The following is an 11,215-nucleotide window of genomic DNA, read 5'->3' on the forward strand; positions in this document are numbered from 1 at the left end:
ATAAATAGTTGATTAAATAAATGTGGTGTAATGTACTGAGTCAAATATGAAAACTACAAATAAACAACATCTATTTATATCTGTGTATAAATAAAAACCTCTCTCAATACAAGAAATTCATATCCTAAATGTTGCAAGTGATTAATCTGATCATTTTATTCAGCTGTTTAATTATTACTTTCTAAATAATAAACAAATGAATGTTCTGGATTCATGAGGAATGTTTACATTTTGTGTCCAAACTCAAAAGTTTAAACAAAGTGTATATTTATGATAATAAAGCACAAAGAACGTGAAACCTCAACACGTCTACAATCATCGATGAATTAAATATTAATTTTAAAAATTAAATTAAACAAGAGTAAGATGAAGTATATTTTTAATTAAAATGTCATTAGAAAGGAGCACTTTTAAAGTGGATTTGATTTAAAATAATGATAAAGCTGTTTTTTTTATGTATTTGTATATCTTATCCTCTATCGTGTTTAAGAAGAAGAGAATAATGAAGCTTTTTATGAAATAATATTTGGGTTTATTTTATTTTATTTTCTCCTCAAAGATTCAAATTTACGTCAACGTCCGTTACGTTGGTGACGTCACCACGAGCGCGAGAAGTCGAACTGAGGAGCAGAAAGCGTTGTTAGTGTTAGTTCTGGCCCGTTTGGACCCAAACTAAAGTGAGTTTATTCGGTTCTGTGTAACCGAACCCGTTCTGTTTTTTGCTGTATTGTGTGTATGTGTGTAGTTAACGGTGTTAACACCTGTGTTTCAGGTGTATCAGTATGAAGCAGGCGGTGACGGCGCACTGATTCACTCTCGGAGCTCGGTTCACTAATGACCGAATCACCGTGGAACCGACCAAAGATAACTCACACCCGCACGGAGAAGAAGAACAAGAGGAGGAGAAGTGAGAAATAACATTTTAAAACTTTTTTTATTCACTCTGGTTCAGTATTAATGTTAATATTATACAAATATACTAGCGGTGCTAGCTTTTGAGGAGGCAGTCCAGTCCACGCATGCGCAGTGTAATTAATGAGCAAGCTATTCGAAATGTGATTAGCAAATAGGTCGATGTTATTTTTGATTCTATTTAAAACGATGAATTCACTCTGTCAATAACTGCCCAGTCTGAGAATACTGCATGATTTACTTTTATAAGTGGACGTGGCAGAACAACATTTAGCTTCACTGGCTAATTAGAGCTCTTTTCCTAGTTTAATGGCTGAGTCATCCGGCTTCGCGCAGTGTGGGTTAAGGCGCTATAGTTCTCTTCTTTTGAATTATTATTATTATTATTATTATTATTATTATTATTATTATTATTATTATTATTGAGACCATTTGGGGTGAATTTGGAGCATGTGGGGGGTTTGAGTGACCCCAGAATGACCTATAAATATTCTTTTAATATCTCCAGAACTGAAGCAGCACAAACGAAAATTTTTACGGCACAAACCAGCACAAACTATTCTGCCGATGTTTTGTGTTGGTGGGGGGGCCGACTTCACGCAGGTTGTGTGTGTGTGTGTGTGTGTGTGTGTGTGTGTGTGTGTGTGTTCTTCAAATATCCAGATGTTCGATGGTCAAGTGTGTAGTGTACAGATAGAGTGCACAATTTAAGAAATAGGAACCAGTCAGAGAGAGGACATCGAAATAAGAACAGGAAGCACTGACCAAATAAGGAAATAGATTAAACTGGTACATGGCGTATGGGAGGCAGGAGATCGTGACAGTTATGTTGAATTATAACGTGTTGGATTATAGAAATAAATAAAGTGGTACTGATGTGTGTGTGTGTGTGTTTTAGGATGAGCTGGAGTGGGGCAAAGAGAACTGCATTCAGATCAAACGGATACAAGAGGTCATGACTCTCACTCACTCACTCACTCACTCACTCGCACACATCTATACACACACTTCTCGACACAGATCCCTAACTATCATTTTTGGTGTGTGTGTGTTAGAAGTGGCCGAGTTGTTTGAGGATTTAAAGAATTGAGTGTCACAATTCAACATGCACATCAGCGAAACTTTTCCCTCTGACTACACCAGCACCCACGCACAGAAATTCATAGTGCAGGTAACACACACACACACACACACACACACACACGAGTAGAGCAGGTGTAGTTTAACAGCATATGTGTATAAAGAGGCTTTTTTCTTCAGGTCAAAATATATACAGCAGGGGTGCCCAATATGTCGATCGCGATCGACTGGTCGATCGCAAAGGAAGTGCAGGTAGATCGCTAGTTGACGTACAGGGCAGCCAGTCTGAGATCTCGTCTTTTCTCTCACCACACGTGTGCGATCAAGCGCGCCAGTGCTAAAGGCTAGCGAGCGAAATCGTGGGGAGAGGACATTTTTCAGTCTTTTAAAGACTTCATTGACAAAACCCAGCTCCAGTGTGCAAATTGATATCAGTCAATGGTTGAGCAGCGCAAATGGATTCATTGCCAAGTGCAGGGAAGACGATGCTTTCCCTGACTTCTTTAACTACCACTGTGTTGTGGATAAAAAATGTCATAAAATAAACATAAGGGAGACCTAGCATCCAGCAAAAGGGAGAAGAAGAAAAAAACGGGCACCTAGACACATAGAAGCGGGATTAGGCGGACATTGACGGATTGGAATTACACTTTAAAGATCTTTAAAAGCAGTAGTAGTCAAAAAAAGCCAAAAAGAGGTATACGAGCTGAGCTGAGGAGTGCTAATACACACACACACACGCTCGTACAGTCAAGGGCGGGCAAGTAGACACAACATACACACACACTCTCTCGCTCTCATACACACACATGAATAACTTTAATAATATCTTATAGTAATAGAGAAACTATAAAAAGACAGAATAGTAGGATATGCAGGACAGTAGAACTGTAATGATATTAAGAAGTTGGAAGTACAGTAAACCGCTTTTCAAGTAGTATAAATATATATAAAATAAGAAATATAGTGCAAATATGAAAATAAATTATAAACGAGAAATACAGGACAATGTAAACTTACTCATGACTCAAATGGTGAGGGTTCTTGGCTCGCAAGGAAGGCCTTAATTTTAAGAAAGAACCATGAGGAGCCAGTTATAAGGGTGGCTGGGTCAAACTGCCCCCCCCCCCCCCCCCCATTACCTAGGTAATTGAGAATCCTGGTTTCTGACCACCTAAGGTAAATGAGAATCCTGGTTTCTGATTCTCTATGTAATTCAAAACGCTGGGTTTTTATTTTCTGGGTTATTAGAAATGCCTGGGTTCTGATTCTATGTGTAAGTGAAATAGGCCTTTTCTGGAAACATATGGGTTATCTAGTGTGTAAATACAGTATAAATACTGGAGCTTAAGCTCAGGGTAGGGGGATCACTTCTGAGAATTCTCATCGGTGTGGATCTCGTGTGGTGGAATGGAACAATAAAGCTGGACCCTTGCTTCTTCTCACTCACGGCTGGTGTATTTTTTCCATCTCCAACTGGTCTCAGAGGTAGATGTGAGTATTTATTGGCTTTTAAGTTGAGTTTTAAATGTTTTTGGGTAATAGGCTAAATTTGAGCCAACAACTGCATAATACACCAACAAGCCTTATGCACAAGAATGCTAAACGTGAAGGAGATCATGGATGTTGAAACAAAGATCGCCTGTTCAATACGTGCTAGTTCACTTCAAAGACGGCTGTTCCGTGCGCATCTGGAGAAGGCAGACTACGACCAATCAGCTCCTGCTACACACTGACGTGAGACGGCTTAGTAGGGGTAAATTCCTGCAGAGATTTCGAGAGCTCTGTCCGGAGATAAGCGAGTTTCTTTTTGCTGTTAAACATGCAGAATACACCCAGGTCAATGATGATCAGTGGTTGCTGGACTTTTTTTAACCGAGCATTTTTAACCGATCTGACCAACTTAATTTGGAGCTGCAAGGAAAAGACAAAAATTAAAGGCAGTTAATGCCTTTAAACGGAAAATGCAACTTCTGTTTTCAAAGCTGCAGCACCATGTTTTTGGGAACTTCCAAAACCTCCCGTCAGATCTGGAGACGCAGCGGAAGGCTTGTGCGCAGTTTAACGTTGCACGCTACACGGAGCAGGTTGACAGCTGTCTGTCAGAGTTTGACAGACGCTTTCAAGACTTTGCTTTATTGGAGGCATTCGCCACATTCATGTGCTACCCATTTAGGGACAATGTTGAGGTTGATTCACTCGCATCGAAAATTGCAGCGCTGTTTCACCTGAACTCGTCTGAAGTGGAGGATGAGATTTTTTGAAACTACAGGCTGACATTCAGCTGAAGTCCAGGGCTCATGGACAGTTCTGGAACTTACTCACAGGGGAAAAGTACCCAAACATGAGGAAATGTGCCACCTCCTTGACTGCATTATTTGGCTCTACTTATTTATGTGAGTCAGCCTTTTCCCTCATGAAGATCATTAAGTCCAAATACCGTTCCACAATGACTGATCATCATTTGGAGGCCTGCTTGAGGCTGGCTACCAGCAGCTACTGTCCGGACTATGCAACCCTGGCTGATTCTATTCAGTGCACATCGTCAGAGTAAGGTAATGACCAAAAATGTACTGAATTGTAGCGTCCCATAAGGGTTCATGCAGTTATGCAAGGTACATGAACATATATTGTATGTATGTGTGTGTGTGTGTGTGTGTGTGTATGTGTGTGTATATATATATATATATATATATAAAGTATACGCAGTATATAAATAAATATGTTTAGCATTTTTAGTGTAGGTAGATCTCTTTGACTGGTCATGTTAAAAGTAGCTCACAAGTCAAAAAAGTGTTGATATACAGTAAATATAAATATTAGTCATAATTCGCAGCCTTAGAAGCACAAGCATCCAAAGTAAAATTGCAAATGCAGAGTTTAAAATTGTCACCATGACGACAAAGTCCAAGAAGTGTAACTTACTCCTGCAGAAAATAAATAATAATAATTATTAAGTATCAGTGATGTTTCCGTTGTTCAGGTGGCGATTGCAGGCGCATTTTATCCGAACTGCTTCCTCCAGGGAACTGTGGACGAGGAGCTCGCCTCCAAGGAACTCTATGGAAACGACCCCAGGACCACCATAGTGGTATTCAGTCAGCTTCCATTTAACTAGGGGATTATTATTATTATTATTATTATTATTAATAATATTTCTCTCTCTCCCTCCCTCTCTCTCTCTCTCTCAAGTGTGTAATCTCCCTCCATTTGCATTCCTCTACTATAAACAGCTCCAGTCTCTCTTCAGACACTGTGGTTAAATCAAATCCATCTCCTTTGACAGCTCCAGGTGTGTGTGACACCACTGTGTGTGTGTGTGTGTGTGTGTGTGTGTGTGTGTGTTTAATTGTGATTTTCTATAAACATGTATTGTGGGTCTGTGTGTATCAGGGCCTATGTAGAGTTCTACCGCTCGTCAATGAGAGGTTCTGGCGTTCTCCCAGAGGTCTCTCTGTCTCTCCTCCTCACGCAGCAGAGACTTCCTCTCCATCTCAACGTTTAACCCGCTGAAGAGGTGGAGACTTGGGCAGGGGGGTAGTGTATCTCACACCTCAGATATACACGGTACACACACACACACACACTCTGCAGCGAGCATCATCAGATGAGTCATAGTTACATTTTAAGTGAGAGTAGTCATGTGACCACATCCCCTAGACAGTGTGATGTTTAGATGATGTTCTGTACATTAGTGCTGTTCTGTTACAGGTCTCTCTCTCTGTGTCTCTCTCACTCACTGTGTGTGTGTGTCTCTCTCAGGGTGAATGTGGATTTTCAGAATCAGTCAGTGAGCCCTGTCGGGGTTCTGAGCAGCTCCATTGAGTTGGAGAATCTTCCGTCTAACCCTGTCTTTATCGTCAATATCACCGAGGTGTCTGTTCCGCCTCTTTCACTTTCAGTGCACAAATAAAAAAGAAGCAGTGGCTCCTGTGTGTGTGTGTGTGTGTGTGTGTGTGTGTGTGCACACTAACAGGAGGTCCAGGTGCAGCCTTTGGATATTGATGAAGATTTACTGCCCCTGCAAGACCTTCCTCGACTGCGTAGTCTGGAGCAAAGGATACAACAGAGCCCAGATTACAAGCAAAATCTGGTGAGTTTTTTTCCTTTTTGTTAACAACTACTTGCACAATTACACAGCTACTGAGCGCATTTCTGTTTTCTCAAGGTGACACACTCGTACTCAAAGCACAACACTGAACACCACTTTGATATGAGGGAACAGTTATGACCTACTCTTTAGTAGAGATGGAAAACACACAGGGCAGGGTAACTGCAGGAGTAGTGAGAAGCACTGACACAGTTGACGAGGCAATACATGCTTATTAATTATTTGTTTTTATACTAGTGTATATTATTTTTTACATCGGTTTCAGGTAAACTGTTTGGCGCTTATTGACGGGGTGTATGTGCGTGACTGCACCTGGCGCATATTGAAGAGGGTGATTGCTAACTCCCTGGCAAAGAATCTCAATTGGAGGGGAGTCGATGGAAAGACTTCACTGTCCGCTCTCCAACTCGGAGAAGTCGTGATTGGTAAGTATATCTGTTTACATACAGAATTAGCTCTCTCTCTCAGATGATATGTAAGGGGTAATCCACGGCTAGATGTGCATTAAACGATTTTAATGCATGATGTGGAGGAAAAGAACCACTCGTTCAAATCGTTTAATGCACACCTAGCCATGGATTACCCGCCTATACCATGGTCTTTCCACAATTAATAACGTTAAAGCTGTCATTGGTTTAGAAGTGCAAACTTTGATTAGAAGTTTAAAATAAACTTTGGGAGGTCCCACTTCGGCTCTAATTGGCTATTTATATTTCTCTGGTTTACTTTATTTAAATGGTTAGTAGTCATATGGATCCCAGCATAGCTGGGACAGGCACGCCTTTAAGATTTATTAGTTGGAACGTCAGAGGTATGGGTAATCCTGTCAAGACATCTAAGGATTTTATACATTTGAAACATTTAAACTTCAATATAGTATTTTTACAGGAGACGCACCTACGTCTTAAAGTATTAAAGATCATCAAAGGTTACTCTGCCCTTGGGTGAGTCAAGTCTTCCACTCGAACTTTAATTCGAAAGCAAGAGGGGTCGCTATTTTAATTGACAAAAGGTCACAGTTTTCCTCCACTAACGTTGTTGCTGATGTGAACGGTAGATATATTATAGTTGCTGGTACTCTAATGCAAAGACAGGTGTTCTTGGTAAATGTGTACGCTCCAAACTTTGATGATGTGGAATTTGCTAATAGATTGTTGAGCAATCTCCCTTTTTAAATACTCACCTGTAGATTTTCGGGGGAGATTTAAACTGTGTAATTCACCAAAACTTTGATCGGTCTAATCCCCGTACTCTGAATCAATCTGCTATGTCTAAAACATTTTCCGATTTTATGTGTCAGAACGGTCTCGTTGATCCCTGGAGATCCCGTAACTCTGCTCTTAAAAAGTTTTCTTTCTTCTCCCAGGTGCTATCCTATTGAAATCCTATTCGAGGATTGATTATTTTTTATAGACAGCACTCTTGATTCTTGTGTAGTTTCTTCTGACTATTTGGGTATTGTAATTTCTGACCATGCGATCATGAATTAGATATTCATCTTTCTATTTATAAACGTAGCCCACCGCCTTGGAGATTTAATTCTCTTCTTTTAGCAGACAGTGAATTCTGTGAGTTCATTTCTACTTCTATGGATGACTTTCTTTTCTTCAGTCAGAATGACTCCACCTCTTATTCATTGTTATGGGAGACACTTAAATCCTATATCAGAGGGCAGATTATTTCTTACTCCACTCTCTGTAATTTAAAGCGCACTGCTAGGGTTAATGAACTTACATCTGCGATCAGTAGTCTCGATCAAAGATGTGCGTTGAACCCCTCTCCAGAACTTCTTAAACAGCGAATCGACTTACAGGCAGAATTCAATCTTATTTCGACTAAAGAGGCGGAACGCATGTTACGTACTCCTGGTTCATATTATGAACATGGCGATGAGCCGACTCGTTTACTGGCACGTCAGCTACGGCGACAGGCCGCTTCCCGTCTCATACCTAGTGTTAAAAACACTCATAATATCGTCACTACAGAGCCCATGGAAATTAATGCTACTTTTAAATGGTTTTACTCTTCACCTTATAAATCTGAATTTCCTGCAGACGATACTAAAGCATTTCTTCAAGACCTTTGTAACCCTGTTAGTGATTCGAATACTGCCATGCAACTGGACTCCCCACTCTCTTCAAGAAATTTGAATTCAGTTAAAACTATGCAATCTAACAAAGCTCCTGGCCCGGACGGGTTTCCAGTTGAATTGTTTAAAATGTTTATTGGAAAATTAGCTCCATTGCTTTTATCTGTGTTCAACGAATCCTTGGAATGTGTCTTTGCCTCTGACTCTGACACAAGCCACGATAGCTCTGCTTCTTAAGGAGGGTAAGGATCCAACCTCCTGTGGTTCTTATAGGCCGCTGTCTCTGCTTAATGCAGATGTAAAGGTGTTGGTGAAAGTAATGGCATCTCGTTTAGAGGACATTATCCCTTATATTATATGTGAAGAGCAGAAGGGTTTTATAAAGGGACGTCAGATGTTTTTCAATACCCGTACGCTCTTTAATATAATTTATTCAAAGCATTCGGCAGTGCTTCCTGAGATTGTGATTTCATTAGATGCTGAAAAAAGCATTTGATAGGGTTGAGTGGGAGTATTTGTTTGCAGTCTTGAGGAAGTTCGGATTTGGGGATGAGTTTATTTCTTGGATTAGCCTCCTTTACTCAACCCCTAATGCCAGGGTTCAGACAAACGATCTCGTCAAGGTTGTCCTTTATCCCCTCTGCTTTTTGCTGTCGCTATCGAACCTCTGTCTCTCGCATTAAGATCTTCTCCCTTGTTTAAAGGAATAGTTCTATACGGTGTAGAATACAAATTGTCGCTATATGCTGATGATTTGTTATTGTATGTAACCGATCCTGTTGCCTCTATGCCTGCTGTCTTGGGTGTTCTGGAATCCTTCGGTGTTGTCTCTGGTTATAAATTAAATTTGGATAAAAGCGACTGTTTTCCTGTCAATACTGCAGCATTTTCTCTCCAACAGTCAGATTTACCGTTTCGATTTAGTCAGTAAGGGTTTAAATACCTAGGTATCAACGTGACACGTTCTCTATCTAATCTTTCATCAGCTAACTTCACTCCCCTTATCTCAAAGGTTAAATCTAACATTCAGATTTGGGTAACTTACCCCTTTCTCTAATTGTCAGGATCAATGTCGTCAAAATGAATATATTACCGAAGTTTCTTTTCTTGTTCCAGCAAGTGCCTCTTTCTCTGCCAAAATCATTTTCGATTCATTGGATAAGATAATTAGTACTTTTATTTGGGGAGGGAAGCCACCAAGGGTTAGTAAATTATTGCAGAAATGTAGACTTAGTGGAGGACTTGCATTACCCAATTTTCAATTCTATTACTGGGCTGCGCACATCCATAAACTCTGCTACTGGGTTAAATCTCCTGGATCTTCTTGGTCTAAATTGGAACTATTGTCGTGTAGGGAATCCTCTTCACCTGCTTTACTTTACTCCTCTTTACCTACAAAACTCTCCCTATATACTGATAATCTAGTTGTCCTCAACACTTATGACTTGGTATCAGTTTAGACGGCGCTTTAAATTTGTAGGTGCATCCTCTTTGTGTCCTTTAGTCAACAACCATCTATTTCCTCCATCGTGTTTGGACTCCACATTCTCAGTGTGGGATGACAAGGGTATTAAACAAGTTAGAAATCTGTATCACGAAGGTGTGTTCGATAGCTTTGCCAATCTGGCATACACTTATGACCTCCCTGTGACTCATTTTTTTCGGTATTTTCAAATTCGGAATTTCGTTTCTAGATGTTTTCCTGATTTCCCCTCTGCGCCTCCTGAACAGGCTTGGGAAAGCTTGTTTTCAAACAATCCACATCAGAGAGGAATGATTTCTAGGATTTATGATTTCATTCTGGCGTTAGGTAGTGAGTCGTGTAACAAAGTTAGGAATGCGTGGGAAACGGAGTTAGGAGTACAGATAAGTGAGGGGTGTTGGGAACGTGCTATAGCGAGGGTACAGTCTACCACTTCCTGTGCTCGTCTTGGACTCATCCAGTTCAAAGTTTTACACAGAGTCCATCTGTCCAAGTCGAGACGTTCTGTGATGTATCCGGACGTAGAGGACAAGTGTGATAAATGCCATGGCTCTCCCTGTCATCTTGGCCATAGGTTTTTCTTCTGCCCTGATCTCCATGGTTTTTGGACTGTTTTTTTACCATCATGTCCACTATTCTCAGGGTAGATTTAAATCCTTGTCCACTGATTGCTGTATTTGGGATTCCTGATGCCTCAGTTCCATTGAGCTTGATACAAAAGGATGTTTTTGCTTTCACATCCCTTATAGCAAGACGTTCCCTACTGTTGCAGTGGAAGTCTGCTAAATACCCATCTATCTCCCAGCGGCTAAAGGGCGTGATGTTTTTTCTGAAACTCGAGAAAATAACATATAGGATGAATGGTTGTACGGACAAGTTTTTTTATAAAGGGCATCCCTTTATTGTATACTTTATGGAGTTAGACACTTCCCACTTAAATTTTTGTGCCTGTTGTTGAATTTTACAATATCTTTATAACCAGCGACAGTTATTGGGTATCCATGATGAGGCGGGGGGCGGGTTTTCTGCATTTTTAATTTTGTTTTCCTTTGTTAGTGAAAAAAGAAGAAAAACCTGTGAATGTTTACTGCTGTGTGTTGCTCAATTTGTTTTCCTTGGGAAAGGGAGGGGAGGAGAGAAGAGAAAAGGTGATGTTCAGCTGACATGTAGACGTGTTCAGGAGAAATGTTCAATAAAAATGAAACTGGAAAGAAAAAAGTAGTTTAAAATAAACTTTAATTTCCATAAGTTAGGTGGTTAGATCTGGAATTTTGTCTGAAGTAAATTAGACACAGAGATAAAGTAGTGTGATAAGATTTAGGAATGATCACGGTGATCAAACTGGCTGGAATTACCTGTGCAATAAACAGTTACAGTGAGGGGAAAAAAGTATTTGATCCCCTGCTGATTTTGTACGTTTGCCCACTGACAAAGAAATGATCCGTCTATAACTTTAATGGTAGATTTATTTGAACAGTGAGAGACAGAATAACAACAAAAAAATCCAGAAAAACGCACGTCAAAAATGTTATAAATTAAT

At 40.1% G+C, this 11,215-nt stretch overlaps 1 protein-coding gene and 2 long non-coding RNA genes across 4 annotated transcripts in view; 2 read left to right on the plus strand and 1 right to left on the minus strand.

Moving 5' to 3' along the window:
- LOC128628682 (kelch-like protein 10) overlaps positions 1-11,215 on the minus strand; it is a 230,100-nt gene that overhangs the window by 114,803 nt on the left and 104,082 nt on the right. The window lies entirely within an intron of this gene.
- LOC128634157 (uncharacterized) overlaps positions 1-11,215 on the plus strand; it is a 72,152-nt gene that overhangs the window by 25,577 nt on the left and 35,360 nt on the right. The window lies entirely within an intron of this gene.
- On the plus strand, positions 590-6,517 carry LOC128634146 (uncharacterized). 2 transcript variants are annotated; one of them, XR_008397393.1, is made up of 9 exons: positions 590-677; positions 773-907; positions 1,811-1,864; positions 1,968-2,083; positions 4,976-5,083; positions 5,185-5,284; positions 5,386-5,559; positions 5,755-6,085; positions 6,369-6,517. It is a non-coding gene; the product is annotated as an uncharacterized LOC128634146 (long non-coding RNA). The 2 variants fall into 2 exon arrangements; XR_008397394.1 differs by lacking the exon at positions 6,369-6,517 and adding an exon at positions 6,161-6,303.

This window comes from Ictalurus punctatus, chromosome 12 (assembly GCF_001660625.3).
Source record: "Ictalurus punctatus breed USDA103 chromosome 12, Coco_2.0, whole genome shotgun sequence".
Taxonomy (NCBI): Eukaryota; Metazoa; Chordata; class Actinopteri; order Siluriformes; family Ictaluridae; genus Ictalurus; species Ictalurus punctatus.